Source organism: Giraffa tippelskirchi, chromosome 12 (assembly GCF_054371585.1).
Source record: "Giraffa tippelskirchi isolate mGirTip1 chromosome 12, T2T-mGirTip1v1.2.pri, whole genome shotgun sequence".
NCBI classification, from domain to species: Eukaryota; Metazoa; Chordata; class Mammalia; order Artiodactyla; family Giraffidae; genus Giraffa; species Giraffa tippelskirchi.
Genome location: NC_137286.1, coordinates 36,066,463 through 36,088,168, shown reverse-complemented (window position 1 = coordinate 36,088,168; position 21,706 = coordinate 36,066,463). Strand labels below are relative to the sequence as shown.

The window sequence follows — 21,706 nt, the reverse complement described above, 5'->3', positions numbered from 1 at the left end:
CGGGGCAATAGGATGACCCAGAGGGATGGGATGGGGAGGGAGGTGGGTGGGGGGTCCAGGAGGGGGAACACATGTAAACCCATGGCTGATTCATGTCAATGTATGGCAAAAACTATTACAATATTGTAAAGTAATTAGCCCCCAACTAAAATAAATAAATTTATTTAATAAAAAAATAAAAAATAAAAGTGAACCAGTTAACAAAAACTATTTTTGAGGCTGTAGTATAGAAAACAGACATCTATACTGCATCAGTTTAAGATGCTTTGGGCTATAGGCAACAGTGAACTCAGTTCACACGAGTGTTAACAACATGGATTCACTTCTCTCACAAGACAAAAAACCTTGAACATGGTGATTGCTAAGGGTGGTTTGGATCACAATAAGCTGTGGAAAATTCTGAAAGAGATGGGAATACCAGACCACCTGACCTGCCTCTTGAGAAACCTGCATGCAGGTCAGGAAGCAACAGTTAGAACTGGACATGGAACAACAGACTGGTTCCAAATAGGAAAAGGAGTACGTCAAGGCTGTATATTGTCACCCTGTTTATTTAACTTATATGCAGAGGACATCATGAGAAATGCTGGGCTGGAGGAAGCACAAGCTGGAATCAAGATTGCCGGGGGAAATATCAATAACCTCAGATATGCAGATGACACCACCCTTATGGCAGAAAGCGAAGAAGAACTAAAGAGCCTCTTGATGAAAGTGAGAGAGGAGAGTGAAAAAGTTGGCTTAAAGCTCAACGTTCAGAAAACTAAGATCATGGCATCTGGTCCCATCACTTCATGGTAAATAGATGAGGAAACAGTGGAAACAGTGACAGACTTTATTTTGGGGGGCTCCAAAATCACTGCAGATGGTGATTGCAGCCAGGAAATTAAAAGACACTTACTCCTTGGAAGGAAAGTTATGACCAACCTAGATAGCATACTAAAAAGCAGAGGCATTACTTTGCCAACAAAGGTCCATCTAGTCAAGGCTATGGTTTTTCCAGTGGTCATGTATGGATGTGAGAGTTGGACGGTGAAGAAAGCTGAGCGCTGAAGAATTGATGCTTTTGAACTGTGGTGTTGGAGAAGACTCTTGAGAGTCTCTTGGACTGCAAGGAGATCCAACCAGTCCATCTTAAAGGAGATCAAGCCTGGGTGTTCATTGGAAGGACTGATGTTGAAGCTGAAACTCCAATACTTTGGCCACCAGATGCGAAGAGTTGACTCATTTGAAAAGACCCTGATGCTGGGAAGGATTGGGGGCAGGAGGAGAAGGGGACGACAGAGGATGAGATGGCTGGATGGCATCACCGACTCGATGGACATGAGTTTGGGTAAACTCCGGGAGTTGGTAATGGACAGGGAGGCCTGGCGTGCTGCGATTCATGAGGTTGCAAAGAGTCAGACACGACTGAGCAACTGAACTGAACTGAAGGGTGGTTCACTAATCAATGATGCCATCAATATCTTCAATATTTTTGTTCTACCATCCTGAGTGTGTCTACTTTTTTTTAAGGTAAGAAATGGATTTATTTAGAGAGAAACGCACTCCACAGGCAAGAGTGTGGGCCATCTCAGAAGGCAAGAGCAGGCCTGAGTGAGTTTACTTTTTCCATTCAAGTTTGTTGCCTAATGATTTCAAGATGGTCACTGCAGCTCCAAGCATTAACTCCAGCCCTGTCTTATTCTTTTATCAGTGAAGTCCCTCAGCAGGTTTATGGGCTACAATTGTATTACAGGACTATTGTAGCAATAGGGAAGACTGTAAAATCAAATATTTAACTTTTCTAATTTTTACAATAGATGTAAGAAATGAATATGGATTGGACAGCCAACAGTGTTTGCAGTCCTCAACTCAATATGCACAAACACACACTTCTTACACGTGTGTTAAACACAACATACTCATCCTCTCTTCCAGGAAGACAGCCCCACTCTGTCATCCAGTCATTGCATGATGCAGGATCTCTGGTTGATTTTCTGTCTGCTCTATGAAGACCAAATACAACAAATCTTATCTGACCATTTGTATTGCTAAAAGAGAAGCTGTCTCTAAACAACTCCCCTCACATATATACAAGGACGAAAAAGAAAGAACAAAGTGACCTCAATAAAAATTCCATTGAGAAAGGGAGATAATAAGAAGTACACAGTCACCCACAATCAACAATCCATATCATATTTATTGGACAGAAATCACAGATTCCTCTGCAGGCAATAAATCCCTCAGTCAGTCAATCTGACAGTGCCTACTTTAAGTCTCAGGAGGATCTGCTTTGTCATTGTCCTCCGCAGCCATATCTAAGGTAGGTTTTGAAGTGGATTACCTTTCCAGGGGATTTACAACTTTTGTAGCCTACTTCATCCTGGCTTGACGTAGGGAGAAAAGGATGAGGATTGTTTGGAAGGTAAAGACAATCACAACTAATTGTCAGCATTGTACTACAGTTCCCTCAAAAACATATCAAGCTTCTGGTCTAATTGCTTCAGATCAATTCCTCATGTGGGTGAAAGTGAAAGTGAAGTCGCTAAGTCATGTCCGACTCTTTGCGACCCCATGGACTGTGGCCTACCAGGCTCTTCTGTCCATGGGATTTTCCAGGCAAGAATCCTGGAGTGGGTTGCCATTTCCTTCTCCAGGTGATCTTCCCAACCCAGGGATCGAACCCGGGTCACCTGCATTGTAGGCAGACGCACTACTGTCTGAGCCACCAGGGAAGTCCTTGTGTGAGTAATCACAACCAAAAAATTGTTTCTAGAAGTTTCTAGAAATAATCTTTAGGCTTAGAGACTCTCATCTCTTAGCTGCCGACCTCTGAACCATCATAAAAGTCAAAGCAATTCTAATGACAAATCTTAGGTAAGAAGATACTACCCTCAATCCCAAATTTCAAACTACAATACTCTGTCAATTTACAGTACAAGCTAAAGGCAGATTACCTCCATAGCAAAGCTGTATTCTTCTAGCCTCTCTGCTTTCATGCTGAGAAGCACTAATTTGAGTTCACTCCCTTGTGTAGGATCCTACTGAAAAGCCACAAGAAGTAACCAATATGCACATTATTCCAAATTTTTCCTTTCATTTCTCCTACAGTCTCAGTTTGCACAGTCAGCCTTCCATGGGACAGCAGGTATAGGTTAATCAAATGCTCTATGACCATGTAACAAGAGTTACAACTTTCCTCTCTTTAATTTTCTCCATAATAAGTCTGGAGGTAGGCAGTCCAAGACTGGAAGAGCTATTCAACAACGTCCCAGACTCTGTCCAGCCTTCTTCTCCATGGTCCTCAGCTTGTTAAAATCATCTTTTCACTCTCATACCTGTCACCCCATGGCTACAAGATGGCTGCTGTATCTCCAGGCTTCATGTCTGCATTTAAGGCACAAAGGAGGGGGAAAGAAGAGAGCACCAGCCACCTCTGTTCTCTTTATCAGGAAAGTAAAGGCAATCCCTGAGCTCAGCAGTCTTCCCTTTACGATCACTGGCAAAGGAGAATGGGACTGTCATGACTGGCTTCAACTATTCAAGGTTTTTTGCTAGGAGCTGGGAACACTGCTGCCCCTAACAAAATGAAGGTAAGCAATAAGGAATGGATAGAAGGGAGATCACTAAGAATATCTACCATACACAGACATGTATAGTTTTAAGAGAATGTTTGAAAAATAAAAAGCAATCTCTATTTGGTGAAATTTGAACAACAGAAGTGAGGGGAAGCCCCTCAGGCAGTGCTATAGAAATACATTTTAGGTAAAGAGAGCTCTACTCAGGCAAATGCAGCCTAGTTAGGAGTCTGTCCCTGAAATTAACACCCTTAGTAACTGCTTTCAACAGACTCTTCCCTTTCTTCAATTCTGAACCCACAGTTTCTCTAAAATACCCATGTTTATTAACAACTGTTTCTATGGCAGCAGAGCCCCTGGTGGAGGGCACAGGGCTAGAGGCTATTTATAAGTTAAGGACTGACAGTACATGCCAATAGCAGCTATTATTGATGAAATCCTTGAGGAATTTTTGAAATAGATAAATATTATTAAAAAAAAAAACAAGAAATATTCAAAATATTCATGATGCCTGTTGTTCACCAAGAAACCTTTTGTAATTTGGTTTCCCATCTATATGCACCACCTGGAAGAAAATACACTGATCATACTGTTACAACTGGTTTTTATAACAGTTTCACCTCATTATATTTAAATTAATTTGCATTCTGGCTCTACATCTTAAGCTGATGAGGTCGTCAGACTAATCCTCTCTGGGATACTTACTGTCCAGACCAGCTTTCTTAAGACCACAAGACTGAGAGTTAGACCCTGGTAAACTCACTAAGGTTATACCATCCAATCTGGTTTTCTGGATAACAGTAGCACTGAGTATGTTGGCAGAAGCAATAAATCAATTTTCATTCCATGTAGCAGCTCACAAATGCCACTTTCTTTGATGTAAATTGTGCCACCTATAAATATACTTGTCACAATGTTCAAAGCAAAATAGTTTCCAAGTAACTTTCAAACTGTGCTTCTCTGATAGCTCAGTTGGTTAAGAATCTGCCTGCAATGCAGGAGATCCCTGTACAATTCCTGGGTTGGGAAGATCCCCTGGAGAAGGGATAGGCTACCCAATACAGTATTATTGGGCATCTCTTATGGCTCAGCTGGTAAAGAATTCGCGGGCAATGCAGGAGACCTGGGTTTGACCCCTGGGTTGGGAAGATCCCCTGGAGAAGGGATAGGCTACCCAATACAGTATTACTGGGCGTCTCTTATGGCTCAGCTGGTAAAGAATTCGCAGGCAATGCAGGAGACCTGGGTTTGACCCCTGGGTTGGGAAGATCCCCTGGAGAAGGGAAAGGATACCCAATACAGTACTCTGGCTGGAGGGTTCCAGGGACTGTACAGTCCATGGGGTCACAAAGGGTTGGACATGACTAACAGACTTTCAACTTTCAAATAAAAAATTTTATATACAAAAAGGTAGTGTGGTACAGGGGTTATGAGCATGGGTCCACAGCCAGAAGGCCAGAGTGCAAATTCTAGTTCTCTTAATTAGAATATTCTACCACAGTAGAACATTCTGCCACAGAATTGAGCAAAAATCTTTGTGCCAAGTTCCCTCATCCATAAGTGAGGTTTGAGGTAGTAGGGACAAAATAATAGTGCCTACTTCAAAGAGTTGTCTGAATATAAAACTAATTTATACATATAAGGTGCTTGAAATGTAAGAAGAACTCAATAAGTGTTAACTGGAAAATCTAACGGTACATGGTTGCATTTTATGCACACATAAAATGACTTGATAATTAAGATTCACTTTATATGCACAATATGAAATAATGCAAAATTCCGTCCAATTAATAATTCATTAAGAATCACAGCTTCAAAACTGGCTGGTGAGTGATTTATAAACTCTTTTAAGCTACTGCCACAAGGCAATGGCAAACTTTCCATTCTTTGCTGCCAGGAATAGTCTTGAATTATGTATGTCTCCTACAAAAGGCTACAACTCTATACAGGGATGTGAAGCAGATAAATATCATAGCACCTCCAATCCCCTGACCTCTCCATATGATCCTGGTCTTCCTAGAGGTTTCCTATGTCAGTGTCACTAGAGCCTAGAAACTCTACAGTCAATATCCAAACAGAATTAAGTCTTTGAACACTGTCTCAGAAAACTTTTCCTGAAATAAGGCGTCAGTCATCCTGGTTACTTTTCACATGCATGTGCCCTTCTCAGACCTGGAGTAATTACTATTCCCTTCCATTTTCCTTAGTATACATAACTGGTCATCTTTAATACATCCCTGCTCATAATCATTATCCTAATGGCCCTGATTTTCCTTTAACCTGTGTCTACTTTACTACTCAAGTACTTCTTTTATTTCTGTTTTATTTACTCACCTACAACAGCAGAATTCTTTTTTCCCTTTTGCCTCTGACTGCCAGGCACATCTCTCAAACTCCCCCAACCATGTTCATTTCACACCCAATTCTTCCACTTCTGTCATTATTTACCATCTTGCCCTATCCACCAACTACTAGAGAATCCATTTATTTGAGGAAAAACTCTTTTATCCAAAACTATTTTTCACTTCTCTGCAATTTACTTTTTTAAAAAAAAATCTGGTTCCCTCTAAGGTCACAAGGTACCTTATGACCTTATAAGTTTCCAATATAACTTATTTAGTCTTTACTTTCTGCTCTTTGAATCAATAGGAAGAAATGAGGAACAAATGCCATCTTCAGATTATCACACTGTGGTCCACTCCCCTTTGAAATCTTCACCTTGTCTCACATTTCACAGAGCTGTCCTCAACAATCCTATCTGAACAAACTCTTTAAATTTATCCTCTCATCCTTCTCTCCAGACTTGATAGAGATCATTCATTAAGAGTCACAATTCAACTTCTATTAATATTAACATATGTATTTGAAGAGTATTATATGAACCAGAAAACTTAAACATGTTAATGATGATCACACGGTCAACAATGGAACAAACTGAATAAAACACATGACTACACCTGTGCTCATAAAATAACTACACGTTTCCATAATACTCCTAAAGTCAAGTCCTACTAGTTTATATATTCTGTCATTAGAAATATATCATGTCAGCTTCTGCCTTAGACACATATCACCATATGTTTGTCAAAATAAAACCATAACAACATAAAATTAGAAGGCCTTATGATGGATATATAAACTGTTCTTGGCAGATGATCAGACTACTTAGAAGACCTTCCAGAAAAAGGATTCTACAGCTTCCCAAGGTCAATCATTCTAATCTTAAACATCCTTAATTTCAAAAGCTTTGACTTTTCTTATCTATATTTCTCCTGCTGTTTTTCCTCTATGGAGATGGGAAAAAGACTGAGACCATTCTCAGCTTCTCATCTACTTGAAAAGCAATATCATCCCTTAGCCTTCATTCTTCTAAACTCAACAACTTGAACTGTTTTCAAGATTCTTGCTCTCCAAGACCTTCTTAACCTTCTTTAATTATATTCATATTATTTTTAAATTACTAAGACTAGACTTGGGCTTAACCAGCATAGAAGTTTGCTGTTTTAATGTTTTATGAATAGTTAACACATACATGAACATGGTTCTATACATACAGGTTTTTCCAACATTAGAATTGAGATCCAAGCTTCTGTAAATTAAAAGTTAAAGAATCCTCCATATTATGGAATCTATTCCTATTGTCTCTTAGTTGAACTAAACCAATAATCTATGGCTATAGTTGACAAATTATGGCTCCACATATTGGCCCCAAAACATTACAATGAATTAACAATTACTTACCTGATTTGTCCTTGGGAGAAAGTTTTTCTCCTAGATTGCAGAGTAGAGAGGAAACCAGCTCTCACTTTATAGTTCACTTCTATTTCTTCTGCTTTGATAGAAATTGTAGCTACCATAAATAAAAACAAAATATTTTATACAGCAATTTTAGTAACACACGGAGAGAAGGAAAATAGCATCTGTTTACACATTTCATAAGCTTTTTCATTTCTTCAGGTATACCTTCAGAGAACGTCACAATAAGTAACAGAAACTTTAATATGCTTAATTTCTCCTGTCTTCCCCTTTTTTAAGCCCCAGGAAAACTATTTATTGTTAATACTTCTAAATACAAGGCTAGAATTTGGATTAAGAAGGACACAGAATTTTATTAAAATATTATTGGGTGGGAGAAAGAAAACCCTTTCAGAGACTTTAGAGGATGGCAAGGCTTCCCTGGTGGCTCAGATGGTAAAGAATCTGCCCACACTGTGGAAGACCTGGGTTCGATCCCTGGGTCAGGAAAATCCCCTGGAAGGAAATGGCAATCCACTACAGTATTCTTGCCTGGGGGATTCCATGGACAGAGGAGCCTGGTGGACTACAGTCCATAGAGTCACAAAGAGTCAGACACCACTGAGCGACCAACACTTTCACTTTCTTTCAAGGAATTTTATTTCCTTTTCTATAAAAATCACTTTTTACGTTATGTCTCCACCTAGAGAAAAATTTACATGCAATATTATGGACAGAGGGTTAACAAGGATGATCATTTCAATAAAGTGGTAACCTTCATGAGAAAGGAGGGGGGAAGGTGATATACAATATGATCTATCTCCCACTTTAAAAGTTCATTTTTCCAAAGAGCTTTATTTCATATGGCACTAAGAAGATCAAGACTCAGAACACCTTAAGTATATAGAAGTGGCATATATAATATAAATTTTTATATCAAGCCAGTTCTCAGAATGCATAATTAATCCCTCAGAACTTTTATGGTATTTCTAGACCCACATGCTGAAAACTATAAAACACTGATAAAAGAAATTAAAGATGGTTCAAAGAAATGGAAAGATATTCTGTGCTCTTAGAAGAATTAATATTGTTAAAACAGCCATATTACCCAAAGCAATCTACAAATTTAATGCCTATCAAAATATCCATGAAATTTTTCACAGAACCAGAACAAATAACCCTGAAATTTATAAGGAACCACAAAGATTCAGAACTGCCAAAGCAATCCTGTGGAAAAAAAGAACAAAAACTGGAAGTATATCCCTCCCAGATTTTAGACTATACTGGAAGGCTATAGCAATCAAAACAGCATAATATTGGCACAAAAAAAGAGACACATAGATCAATGGAACAGAATAGAGGGTCCAGAAATAAACCCACTAACCTACACTGAATAAATACCTTCAACAAAAAAGGCAAGAATATACAATGGAGAAAAGACAGCCTCTTCAACAAGTGGTGCTGGGAAAGCTTATAGCTACATTAAAACAATTAAATGAGAACACTCTCTCTCACACCATATACAAAAATAAACTCAAAATGCTTTATAGACCTAAATGTAAGACATGACACCATAAAACTCCTAGAAGGAAACATAAGCAAAACATTCTTTGACATAAACTGTAGCAATATATTCTTAGATCAATCTCCCAAGACAAAGAAATAAAAGCAAAAATAAACAAATGGGACCTAATCAAACTTAAAAACTTTCGCACAGCAAAGGAAATCATCCACAACATGAAAAGATACCCTATGGAAGGGGAGAAAATATTTGCAAATTGTGCAACTGACAAGGAGTTAATATTCAAAATATACAAATAGCTCATACAACTCAATATCAAAAAAACAGACAATCCAAACAAAAAATGAGCAAAAGACCTAAACAGACATTTTTCCAAAGAAGACATACAGATGGCCAATAGGCACATGAAAAGATGCTCAACAATGCTAGAGAAATACAAATCAAAGCCACAATAAGGTGTCACTTCACATTCATGGAATGGCTATCATCAAAAAGTCTACAAATAATAAATGCTAGAGAGGGTATGGAAAACTGGAAACACTCATACAATATTGATGGGAATGTAAACTGGCACAACCACTATGGAAAACCGTATGGCCTTAAAAAAAAAATCCCTAAAAACAGATCGACCTTATGATCTGGCAATTTCCCTCCTTGGTATGAAAAAGGTGAAAGTGAAAGATGCTCAGGCATGTCCAACTCTTTGTGACCCCATGAACTGTAGCCCACCAGGCTCCTCTGTCCATGGGATTCTCCAGGCAAGAATACTGGAGTGGATTGCCATGCCCTCCCTCAGAGGATCTTCTGGACCCAGGGATCAAACCTGCATTGCTTACGTCTCTCCTGGATTGGCAGGTGGATTCTTTACCAGTAGGGCCACCTGGGAAACTAGTAACAAAAACCAAAAACTCTAATTTGAAAAGATACATGTACCTCAATGTTCATAGAAGCACTATTTATAATAGCCAAGACATGGAAGCAACCTAAATGTCTATCAACAGATGAATGGATTAATAAGTTGTGGAATATATATGTGTGCCATGTATACAATGCCATATAAAAAAAAGAACACAAATATTGCCATTTGCAGCAACATGGGTGGACCTTGAGAATATTATGCTTAGTAAAAGAAGTCAGAGAAAGACAAATGCTACATGGTATCACTTATATGTGGAACCTGAAAAATGATACAAATGAATCTGTATACAAAACAGAAAACAACTCACAGACATAGAAAACAAACTCATGGTTACCAAAGGGGAGAGGGAGAGGATAAGGGATAAACTAAGAGTATGAGATTAACGGATACAAACTACTATACATAAAATAGATAAATAAGGATTTACTACATAACACAGGGAATTAGACCCAATATCAAAATACCCAATATAATAATAACAATGGAATATTTTAACAATTTTATAATAACCTATAACAGGATATAATTTGCAAAAATACCCACTATGCTGTATATACAAACTAACACAATTTTCTGAATCAACTATATTTTAATTAAAAAAAGAAGTTTATGGTCTCTCTGAGGTCACAAAAATAATGAACATGAAAGGCTTAATAATAGCTAATTTTTGCAACAAAATATCAAAATTTTGTCTACCTTCAAATTTAATCATGCTAGTTTTTTTTTCTGGTTCATTTTTAGTCTGATGGATAAGTGAAAAATCAAATTTTCTTCTTTACATAAAAATAATCATAGAATCACAAAAATTTAGAGCTAGAAAGACATTGCAAGAATTTCTAGATATATTAAGTTCAATCCTCTCCAAATCAGAGACATTCATTTAAATGCCTTTTTCAAAGTTAAGAATGAACTGGAGGGAACTTCCCTGGTGGCCCAGTGTTAAGAATCTGCATGCCAATGCAGTGGACATGGGTTCAATCCCTGGTCCGGGAAGATTCCACATGCCACGAAGCAACTAAGTCCACTGTGGGCCACGACTACAGAGCCCACACCCTAGAGCCCCATGCTCTGCAGCAGAAGAAGCCACCACAATGAGAAGCCCACACACCGCAAATAGAGAAAGGCTGTTTGCAGCAATGAAGATCCAGCGCAGCCAAAAATAAACAAATAAATAAAATCAAAGAAAAAAAGAATGAACTGGAGGTGAAACTCTGGAACCTAGAATGCTTTTCCCACTACATCATGATTCCTCAAACTAACTGAGGCACAATTTTGCATATATATGTGATGCAGCAGGGTTGAACGAGAGGTCTCTGAATCAGACTGTCCAGGTTTGAATTTTGGATTCCTCCACTTACTATTTGGGTGATCTTGAGCAAATTACTAAATCTCACTGTGTCTCAGTTTTCTCATCTGTAAAATGAGATAACAACTACACTTTGCCAATAGGACTATTATGAAAAAATTAATACAAATAAAGCTCACAGAATGATGTCTGACACATTGTAAGCATTTAATAAATGTCAGTAATCATTAGGAGTCTACTGGAAATAGATGGGGAAACAGTGGCTGACTTTATTTTTGGGGGCTCCAAAATCACTGCAGATGGTGATTGCAGCCATGAAATTAAAAGACGCTTACTCCTTGGAAGGAAAGTTATGACCAACCTGCTGCTGCTGCTGCTGCTGCCGCTAAGTCGCTTCAGTCATGTCCGACTCTCTGCGACCCCATAGACGGCAGCCCACCAGGCTCCGCCGTCCCTAGGATTCTCCAGGCAAGAATACTGGAGTGGGTTGCCATTTCCTTCTCCAGTGCATGAAAGGGAAAAGTGAAAGCGAAGTCGCTCAGTCGTGTCCGACTCTTAGCGATCCCAGGGACTGCAGCCTACCAGGCTCCTCCATCAATGGGATTTTCCAGGCAAGAGTACTGGAGTGGGATGCCATTGCCTTCTCCATATGACCAACCTAGACAGCATATTAAAAAGCAGAGACACTACTTTGCCAACAAAGGTCCATCTAGTCAAGGGTATGGTTTTTCCAGTAGTCATGTATGGATGTGAGAGATGGACTGTGAAGAATGCTGAGTGCCGAAGAATTGGTGCTTTTGAACTGTGGTGTTGGAGAAGACTCTTGAGAGTCCCTTGGACTGCAAGGAGACCCAACCAGTCCATCCTAAAGGAGATCAGTCCTGGGTGTTCATTGGAAGGACTGATGTTGAAGCTGAAACTCCAATACTGATGTGAAGAGCTGACTCACTGGAAAAGACCCTGATGCTGGGAAGGATTGGGGGCAGGAGAAGGGGACGACAGATGAGATGGCTGGATGGCATCACCGACTCAATGGACATGAGTTTGGTAAACGCCGGAAGTTGGTGGTGGACAGGGAGGCCTGGCGTGCTACGGTTCATGGGCTTGCAAAGAGTCGGACACAACTGAGATGGCTGGATGGCATCACCGACTCAATGGACATGAGTTTGGTAAACGCCGGGAGTTGGTGATGGACAGGGAGGCCTGGCGTGCTACGGTTCATGGGGTTGCAAAGAGTCGGACACAACTGAGCAAATGAACTGAACTGAACTGATAAACACATGGACATGTATTTGCTAGATTTTAAAATAGCCTAAATATACTAGAATTAGAACACTCAATTATTTTTATGTTTTAAAATATATATATAATGACTGATATTTCATTTGCCATACAAACAGTACCCCCAAAATGGTTTCCTCATAAAGTACATGCAAAATTCCAGATATTAAACACATAATAAAAAAAAAACACATAATAAAACACATAATTTGAACATCATTCATTTTGTGATCATTTGAGTCCAGTGGTATTCTCAGAATATAATACCACACGTAACTTGAACATAATTTGAACGTCATTCATTTTGTGATCATTTGAGTCCAGTGGTATTCTCAGAATATAATTCCCAGAGGGATATTTGTTTAAAACATACTCTTCTCTGTGTGACAAAATTATTTTCAGTAATGACCATGAAATGAAACAAATAATAATAGCCAGGAATGAAACAGACAGTGAAAATTCTTTCACTCAACTCCACTTATACGTCAATATAAAATAAATATTATAGTACAAAAAATAAAAAAGCAATGGAATTAATGTTTTGAAAAAAGGAAAAACTTAAACCAATATATTGTTTTGTGGAAGTACTAAATAATAACATTATATTTCCTATTCTCTTGATTTCTTCTTCAGTTTTGGAGTAAACAATAATTTTAAAAGAATAAATTTCAGAGTTAAATATATTTTTAATTCAATTATTCAAAAGGATAATTTCATATATTAACTAAAATTTGTACTTACAAGCCAAAAAGATTATACCTCAAAGTTTACACTTTGTTTCACTCTTAAATGTTAAAGACAAATGAAAACTCTTAAGTCATCACATGGAATGAAAACGCTGAAGTAATCAAGCTGTTTCTTCACCTTACAGTCTCTGTACTATCACTGGAAAAGAATCTACTATTTAAATACAGGGATGTGGACCAAAGGGATTGCAGGCATGAACTGCACCTGAAGCCTTGCATTACCCTGAATTTTTATGAATTTATTTGGAAAAATATCCGTAGAGCTGAGTTTAGGTTTATTGCAGGCCAGCTATATAATTGGGAGTTCTCTGATTTAACGTCTCTGTAGAATATAATATTTATTAAAGGATCAATAATTAAAATGTGCTAATTTGAAGCTTACATTGTTGTTGTTTGTTCTTCAGTCCCTAAGCCATGTCCAACTCTTTGCAACCCCATGAACAGCAGCATGCCAGGCTTCCCTGTCCTTCACTACCTGCCCGAGTTTGCTCAAACTCATGTCCATTGATACCATCCAACCATCTCATTCTCTGTTGCTTCCTTCTCTTGCCCTCAAACTTTCCTAGCATCAGGGCCTTTTCCAGTGAGTTGGCTCTTCGCATCAGGTGGCCAAAGTATTGGAGCTTCAGCTTCAGTCCTTCCAATGAATATTCAGGGTTAATTTCCTTTAGGATTGACTGGTTTGATCTCCTTGCTATCCAAGGGACTCTCAAGAGTCCCAGCACCACACTCTCCCAGACTCTCCAGCACCACAGTTAGAAGGCATTAATCCTTCAGCATTCAGCTTTCTTTGTGGTCCAATTCTCACATCTGTACATGACTACTGGAAAAAACATAGTGTGGACTATCCGGACCTTTGTCGGCAAAGTGATGTCTCTGCTTTTTAATACGTTGTGTAGGTTTGTCATAGCTTTTCTTCCGAGGAGCAAGTGTCTTTTAATTTCATGGCTGTAGTCACCATCTGCTGTGATTCTGGAGCCCAAGAAAAGAAAATCTGTCATTATTTTCATTGTTTCCCCATCTATTTGCCATGAAGTGATGGGACAGATGCCATGATCTTAAGTGTTTTGAATGTTGACTTTTAAGCCAGCTTTTTCACTCTCCTCTTTCACCTTCATCAAGAGGCACTTTAGTTCCTCTTCACTTTCTGCCATTAGAGCAGTATCATCTGAGGTTGTTGATATTTCTGCCTGCAGTCTTGATTGCAGCTTGTGATTCATCCAGCCTGGCATTTGGAATGATATACTCTGCATATAAGTTAAACAAGCAGGGTGACAATATACAGCCTTGATGTACTCCTTTCCCAATTTTGAATCAGTCTGTTGTTCCATGTCTGGTTCTGACTGTTGCTTCTTGACCCTCATACATGTTTCTCAGGAGACAGGTTAAAGTGGTCTGGTACTCCTGTCTCTTCAAGAATTTTCCAGTTTGTTGTGATCCACACAGTCAAAAGCTTTAGCACAGTCAATGGGGTAAATGTTTTTATGGAATTCCCTTGCTTTCTCCATGATCCAATGAATGTTGGCAATTTGATCTCTGCCTTTTCTAAACCCAGTTTGTACATCTGAAAGTTCTCAGTTCATGTACTGCTGAAGCCTAGCTTAAAAGATTTTGAGCACTACCTTGCTAGCATGTGAAATGAGCACAACTGTCCAGTAGTTTGGGACTTCCCTGGTGGCTCAGACAGGAAAAAAATCTGCCTGCAATGTGGGAGACCTGGGTTTGATCCCTAGGAAATGGATACCCACTCCAGTATTCTTTCCTGGAGAATTCTATGGACAGAAGAGTCTGGAAGGCTAGAGTCCATACGGTCACAAAGAGTCGGACACAACTGAGTGACTAACACTTTCACTTGAGCTTTCTTTGGGATTGGAATGAAAATCAACATTTTCCAGTCCTGTGGGCAGGACTCAGGACTCCAGGACTCAGCAGGAAAAGTTTTCCAAATTTGCTGGCGCATTCAGTACAACTCTTTAATAGCATCATCTTTTAGGATCAGAAATAGCTAAGCTGGAATTCCATCACCTCCACTAGCTTTGTTCATAGCAATGCTTCCTAAGGTCCACTTGACTTCACGCTCCAGAATGTCCGGCACTAGGTGAATGATCACACCAACGTGGTTATCCAAATCATTAAGACCTTTTCTTTACAGACCTTCTGTGTATTCTTGCCACCTCTTTTTAATCTCTTCTGCTCCTGTTAGGTCCTTACAGTTTCTATCCTTTATTGTGCCCATCCTTGCATGAAATGGTCCACGATACCTCCAATTTTCTTGAAGAGATCTTAACCTTTCCCATTCTACTGTTTTCCTCTATTTGAATTGTTCATCTAAGAAGGCCTTCTTTCTCTTCTTGCTATTCTCTGGAAGTCTGCATTGGGTATGTAGTTGTTGTGTTAGTCACTCAGTTGTGTCCGATTCTATGCAATCCCATGGACTGTAGTCTGCCAGGCTCCTCTGTCCATGGAATTCTCCAGGCAAGAATACTGGAGTGGGTTGCCATTCCCTTCTCCAGGGGATCTTCCTGACCCAGGGATTGAACCTGGGTCTCCTGCATTGCAGGTTGATTATTTACCATCTAAGCCACCAGGGAAACCTTCAGTTGGGTATATCTTTCCCTTACTCCCTCGCCTTTTGTTTCTCTTCCCCTTCATGGATCACAGCCTTGTCATGGTGAAGGGCCTTGCATAATTCAATGACACTATGAGCCATGCCACGCAGGACCGCCCAAGATGAGCAGGTCATACTGAAGAGTCTGACAAAACATAGTCTACTGGAGGAGAAAATGGCAAACCACTCCAATATTCTTGCATGGAGAGCCCCATAAACAGGCAAAAATACTTCCCTGGTGGTCTGGTAGTTAAGAATCTGCCAGTCAATGCAGGGAACAGGGATTTGATCCCAGATCCAGAAGATTCCATATGCCACGAGGCAACTAAACCCATGTTCCACAACTAACAAGCCAGTGTGCAGCAACTACTGAAGCATGTGGGCGCTAGAGCCCATGCTCCACAAGAGAAGCCACCGAGATGAGAAGCCAAAGCATCCCAACTATAGAGTACGCTAAAACTAGACAAAGCCCGTATGCAGCAACAAAGACCTAGCACAGTCAAAAATAAAATAAATTAAATATATATATATATATATATAAAGTAACTATGGAACTTGTTTAGAAATTAGGTTCATAAGACATTTTTCAAGGAAGAATATTTTACCACTGACATTGTTTAGAATTTCTCGTACATAAAAACTGCTGGTAATAAAAATCAGACAGGCTTTTAGTGGGTATATTGTAGTTTAAATTCCCTACAGACAATGAGAATTTTTTTACCTACACCCCGTGATGTTCTCACTGCCCCATTCTTGGCATGCCACCACTCAAGGTAAAATCTGCCCCTTCTGTCCTTGAAAATGGGCTGGCTACATTAAGTGTATTTAACCTATTTATGAGAAAATATTTTTTAAAAGAATATTAATTGAGGACCTATTCAGTGCACAGTACTGTGCTTTGCTTTATCCACACAGAATATATGCACATGAATTTTGCTAATTACAAGTCAATCACATTTATTCATTAAAGCACTCAGGATTTTGAAAGCTATTTTGTTAGCAGGTATTATGTATACTTAAATTTTTAAATAATTTTCACACAAATTCACATATATTCCATTTTCCAAGCTTTTCGTTGATTCAGACTGGCTTTCCCCCTGTGTGTTCCCAATAAGTGAGGCTGCATCCCAAATCAACATGCAGCAGAGGTTTTAAAATATTAACATTTACATAAACATTAACAACTTAAAATCTCTTGATATTATTTAAATTTCACAAATCACATGGCATCAGAATTCACACGTTCTACTTTTTCAAGGAACTACCTCAAGAGAACAAAATTTAACTCTAATAACAATCTTTTTCAGACATTCATAGGATCAATGTAATCTCCAGTCTGCCTTCTCCTAATCTTGCAGCTGCATACATGCACAATTTTTCTGATTGTGTGATTCTGGTACTCTTGAAAAGACAGTCTTTTTAAATAAAAGAAAATCTGACTTACCTCAAAAGATATTTTGGTATGGAAGAGCATGGTAATTACAGCCACATTAGAAGCAGATATATCTGGCAAGAAAGTGACACACAAGCCTTAAAACTACAGTTAATTTCTTCTATTTCTGCTGTATAGGTCCTATTTTCCTTTTGCTGTGGGGTTCCATCACCCACAAAATCCCTTCTCTAGTCACCTACAGACTACCCAAGCGGACACCTGTCCTATTTATAGCTCCAGTGTTCCTCAGCCTCTCCTGTTGATGAGCATCACCTGGGGCAGTTAAAAATAAAAATAACAGGCCACACTTGTGTCGATTCAATTTTAATGGATTTGAGGGGAGCCTCCAGAATCCGATTTTAATCAAGCATCCTCAAGAGATTCCTATAGACACATTTAAGAATAAGCTAAAGAGGCCTGCCAGAGTTCTTCACAATTCCTCCAAATTGATCACCCTCAGGGGCTAATCCTCCTCCAGGTATTAGGACTTAGAAAATTTGAAAATAGAGCAGGAAAAGTTTGGAGAAAGCAGAATAGCATCTTGTCTACACAGCCAATTTAGGTTTTCAACATCCCTAAAGAATTAGGGGGGGTTTTAGTTTGGGTAGGTGATACGAAGTACACAGCACCAGGGTGCAGCATAGAGCTGATAAATTACAGGTGTTAGGGGATTTTTTGACTACACACTACCACATAAAATGGGTGCACCTACATTTTCCATGAACTGAGATTACAAAAAAAAAAGCAGCACACTTAAAACACCCAGGTAAAAGATATTAGCATACAATTCCCACAGTTTTCTCTCTCTAGAGGGTCTTCAATGACAGCTGTTATAGGAAAAAAGTTCCCTTTAAGTAGTATTACACCTGAATCTAAAACTGGTATTAGACTACAATGATTTCAGGCAAACCAAAGTGGTGTTCCAATTTTTCTGTCTGAAAGTTTCAAAACACATGTCCTACTGTTTTAACTAGCATTGTAACTGGACGCTTTTAATCAAGCCTTTGGAGTTCGACTAAGTGTGTGGAGGGATGGGGGTGGAAAACAACATGAACAAGCTATGCCAAGGCTACTTTTTCTTACACTTTTTCAAGTGTAGTTGAAATGTTGCCACCACCTGTCAGAAAACTACCCACTCCCCATCCCATCCATCCTCCCAACTGTTCCAGACTCATCCCCACTTTCTCTTTTCAAGTCTACATTAAATGGAGAAGAAAAATCCTCTGGCAACTTAGGTGGCTTCTACAAATATCACCTCCAAGGGCTTTGTGTTCCTCTTAAATTCATTAGAGTTGGGTTAAAGATGAGGGAGGACCTGAGAAAGGAATTTTATTTATTTCCCAACTTCCCAATCTAGGTATTTCTTTGTCTAAGAAACGTATGATCCAAGCCCCTGGGGCAATTCTGTGACCTGGGTTTTGAAGTCTTTCAAATCCACAATTTCCAGCTTTTAGCTGAGGTGGGAAGAGGAAGAGACAGGGATGTCTAGACTAAGACATTCCTGTGAATCAAACAGGCCTAACCAAAACAAACCACAAAACCTTTATAAGAGGTATGAGAACCAGAAATCAAAGCTGTCTGTAGAGCTAGAGCTCACCCTGGAACTTGGTGGTCTAGAAGAGAGGGTTTGCGATCTTTTCAAGTATTTTAGCTAAACTATTGGGACTACTGGAAAATGGCTAGATTTTTAGCATGAATTGAGACTACAAGTGACAAAAGCTACTCTGACTCCAGAAGGCACTTAAGTGATTGTATACCACTGCTCACAGCAGCCCGTACAGACATCAGAAACACGGAGGATGTAAGAACTTAAATCTACAGTCTTCTGGGTGCACCCAGAGTCCTCACCTAAGCCATTTGCCCCACCCGCTAACCAAGAGCCACTGTCCTAAAGCAAGCATTCTCCACGGGGAAGATGTTTTACCTCCAAAGGGTGAGATCTTACTCCTTTTATGTGTAAAACACGATACACGTACGGTACATATGCAGCTATACGGTATATGAACGGTATCAGAATTTCATGGCGCTGAGGAGGAAGAGATTGATGAGCAAAACGTTTTAAAAGGCTTTTCTTAAGAGAACGATAATGGAAAGAAAAAAAAAAGATTGAGAAACACTGACCTACAAGGGTCCCGAGGTCAACTATCAAATGAAGGTCCTGACAAGGAATTTTTTTTTCCCCAGACAGCAGTCTGAGGGACAGGGGGTCTCTGATTCTGGTTCGACCTCGGCCAGAAAGGGGTTCATCAAAGCTCAAAGGGCAATCCATGCCCGCCGTTCGCTGCCTCACCGGGTGCCGTGTGTGGATGTAACCAACGGCTGGCAAAGAGCATTGGAAACTGCAAAGCGCTGCACCAAAGCCAGAGAAGGTTTCTATTCTCGGCTGCACGAAACACCGCGAATGGGGCCCCCTCACTTGTTGCTTCCCAGCCCTTCTACCTCACACCTTCTCTCCACGACCCCCTCCTGATTCCACACGCGCACGCGCAGCCCCCCCCATACACCCGACACGTCCCCGCGACCCCCTCACCCACGCCACGAAACCTGCGCGCTCCGTTCGGGCCCAGGCGCCGGCCGCGTGCCCAGCCCCCGCCCCCTGCCCAGTTCCCGCCGCCCGCCCGGCCAGCCGAGGCTGCCGTTTCCTAGACAGCCGCGCGGCCGCTCCGCAGCCGCCTGGGCGCGCGCGCCGAAAGAGGAGGCGAGGGCGCAGGCGCGGGCCCGGTCCTGCCGCCGGCGCGTGGCCGCGCGCGCGCCCCCGAGCGCGGTGGGCGGAGGAGCGGAGGGAGCCGCGGAGCCGCGGAGCCGCGAGGGGGCGGGGGGGCGGAGAGGGGAGCCCCGGGAGCGCGAGCCGCGGCCAGCGCCGCTGCAGATCCGAGCGAATCCCCAGCCCCGGCAGCAGGTATGTGTCCCCGCAGCCGGCCGTGGCCGGGGCTTCCCCTGACACGCTGCTCGTGTCCTGTGGCCGGGACGGGGGTGGGGGCCGGTCAGGGTTTGCAGGGTACGTGCCTGGGAGGGCTGGGATCTTACCACTGACCTTCATCCCCTCTGGCCAGGGTAGCAAGGCGAGGGTGCCTGGGGCAGCCCAGGGCTTCAGCTCCAGCCTGGAGATCTGCTTCTTGTCACATGCTTCTTATTTATTTTTGCAAACTGCCCTGGTTCGGGTCCAGCTGCAGATGCCTTACCTCCCATTCTTTGCCTCCGTGTGCCATCTTGCATTTATTAATAAAACATGCAAGCTGGGGGTGGGGGGGGGGTATTGCTGCTGGGGGGAATCCCATTGCAGCATAACAAGCGATCGCCTGTTGTCGGTTTTCGAGTGTGGTATTGAGGTGGAATCCCACACCCCGGGGATTTGTGGCTTGGTTGGTCGTGACCGCTTCCTAGTGGGCTTCCCCCATTTGTCTGGAGGCGCCACAGCAACAGAATGGACTGACAAGAAAGGATGGTGGTTTTTCACTGTCAGGCCAGAATCCCGTTCTAGGGACAGGTGCAAGCTACGGCAGACAGTTCTCCTGCTTGCTAACTTGCCAGGGTGGCTTAAAACCAGAAAATTGTTTCCTTTGATTGCCGAGAGGAGGCCTTGAACAGAATCCCTGAGACTTGCATACTCAAACTCATTAAGGTTTTGCATCTGAGGATGACTAAAGCTTGCCACCTGTTGGAAGTTAGACCCCATGAAATTCCCTGTAATCCAGCCCACCAATCCCTGTTTCAGACACTAATACTGTGATAGCAATAGGCCCATATTGATTCCTAATGCATTCTTTAATACTGCTTGGCTTTTGTCTCTTTTAAAATAAAACCTGACTATGATTTGATGCCCCATATGTTATAGATTGAAATGAGATGATTTGTTTATATTCCATACACATATAACATCATATCCTGAAGACTAAATTTCTCTTCAGTTACCTATTTCTCCAGCTTTTCACCTTGCTTCAAGAAACAGTTCCAAAAGTGGGACGTAGGAAACTGACTACCTTTTTTTTTTTCCCCCTGAAATGCTATGGTGAAAAAATAGCGAAAGCTAGAAGTACAGAATAAAAATGGTTATCACAAGATATTTGGATATGGCAACAGGACTATAATTGCTTCTAAAATATATAGTAGAGTGCCACATTTCATCATGAGAACACATTTTTTTAATGGTCATATATACCAGATACTGAGTTACAAGCTATTGGTGCATGATCTCATTTAATCTTCATAACAAACCTGTTATCTCCATGTTGAACAGGAAGAGGCTAAGACTTAGGTTAGCTAACTTGCCCAAGGTCACACAGTCAGGGACAGGATAAGGATACAAACTCTAGTGCATCTGATTGCTGGGGAAGGAGGGGTTTAGTGTGGTGGGTAGAGGGGTGGGAGTAATGGGGTGGGAGTAATGTTTAACCCTTGTACTGCCACTCCATCTACCTTTTCATTAAGATCAACGCTTATGCATGAGCATACAGGCTTGGATCTGATTTTCCATTTCATAGATTCAATTCAACCTTTGTGACTTTCCAGTAATAGAAACTGTTGTTTCAGAATGGATTTGTGTGGAATTTTTTAAGGTGGCACCGAGCCTATAAACATGGGATTTGAGACATGTTTCTTA

At 40.8% G+C, this 21,706-nt stretch overlaps 2 protein-coding genes across 10 annotated transcripts in view; one reads left to right on the top strand and one right to left on the bottom strand.

Annotated features, from left to right (window-relative positions):
* NRG4 (neuregulin 4) overlaps positions 1–19,771 on the bottom strand; it is a 101,177-nt gene extending 81,406 nt beyond the window's left edge. The window contains exons 1-4 of one of the 6 annotated variants that reach the window (XM_081549681.1): positions 19,637–19,771; positions 19,031–19,132; positions 17,119–17,180; positions 7,299–7,407 (exon numbers count right to left, since the gene is read on the bottom strand). The gene's annotated coding sequence lies outside the window, so the exon portion shown is untranslated. Of the gene's footprint in view, positions 1–7,298; positions 7,408–17,118; positions 17,181–19,030; positions 19,133–19,227; positions 19,581–19,636 lie in introns of those variants that run through there. The other 5 variants (XM_081549682.1, XM_081549683.1, XM_081549687.1 and 2 more) reach the window with 5 other exon arrangements.
* An 86-nt stretch (positions 19,772–19,857) lies between these two features.
* The window catches only part of TMEM266 (transmembrane protein 266), a 128,811-nt gene continuing 126,962 nt past the window's right edge, over positions 19,858–21,706 (top strand). For 2 of the 4 annotated variants that reach the window (XM_081549613.1, XM_081549614.1), the window contains exon 1: positions 19,864–20,005. The gene's annotated coding sequence lies outside the window, so the exon portion shown is untranslated. Of the gene's footprint in view, positions 20,006–21,706 lie in introns of all 4 variants that reach the window. The other 2 variants (XM_081549611.1, XM_081549612.1) reach the window with 2 other exon arrangements.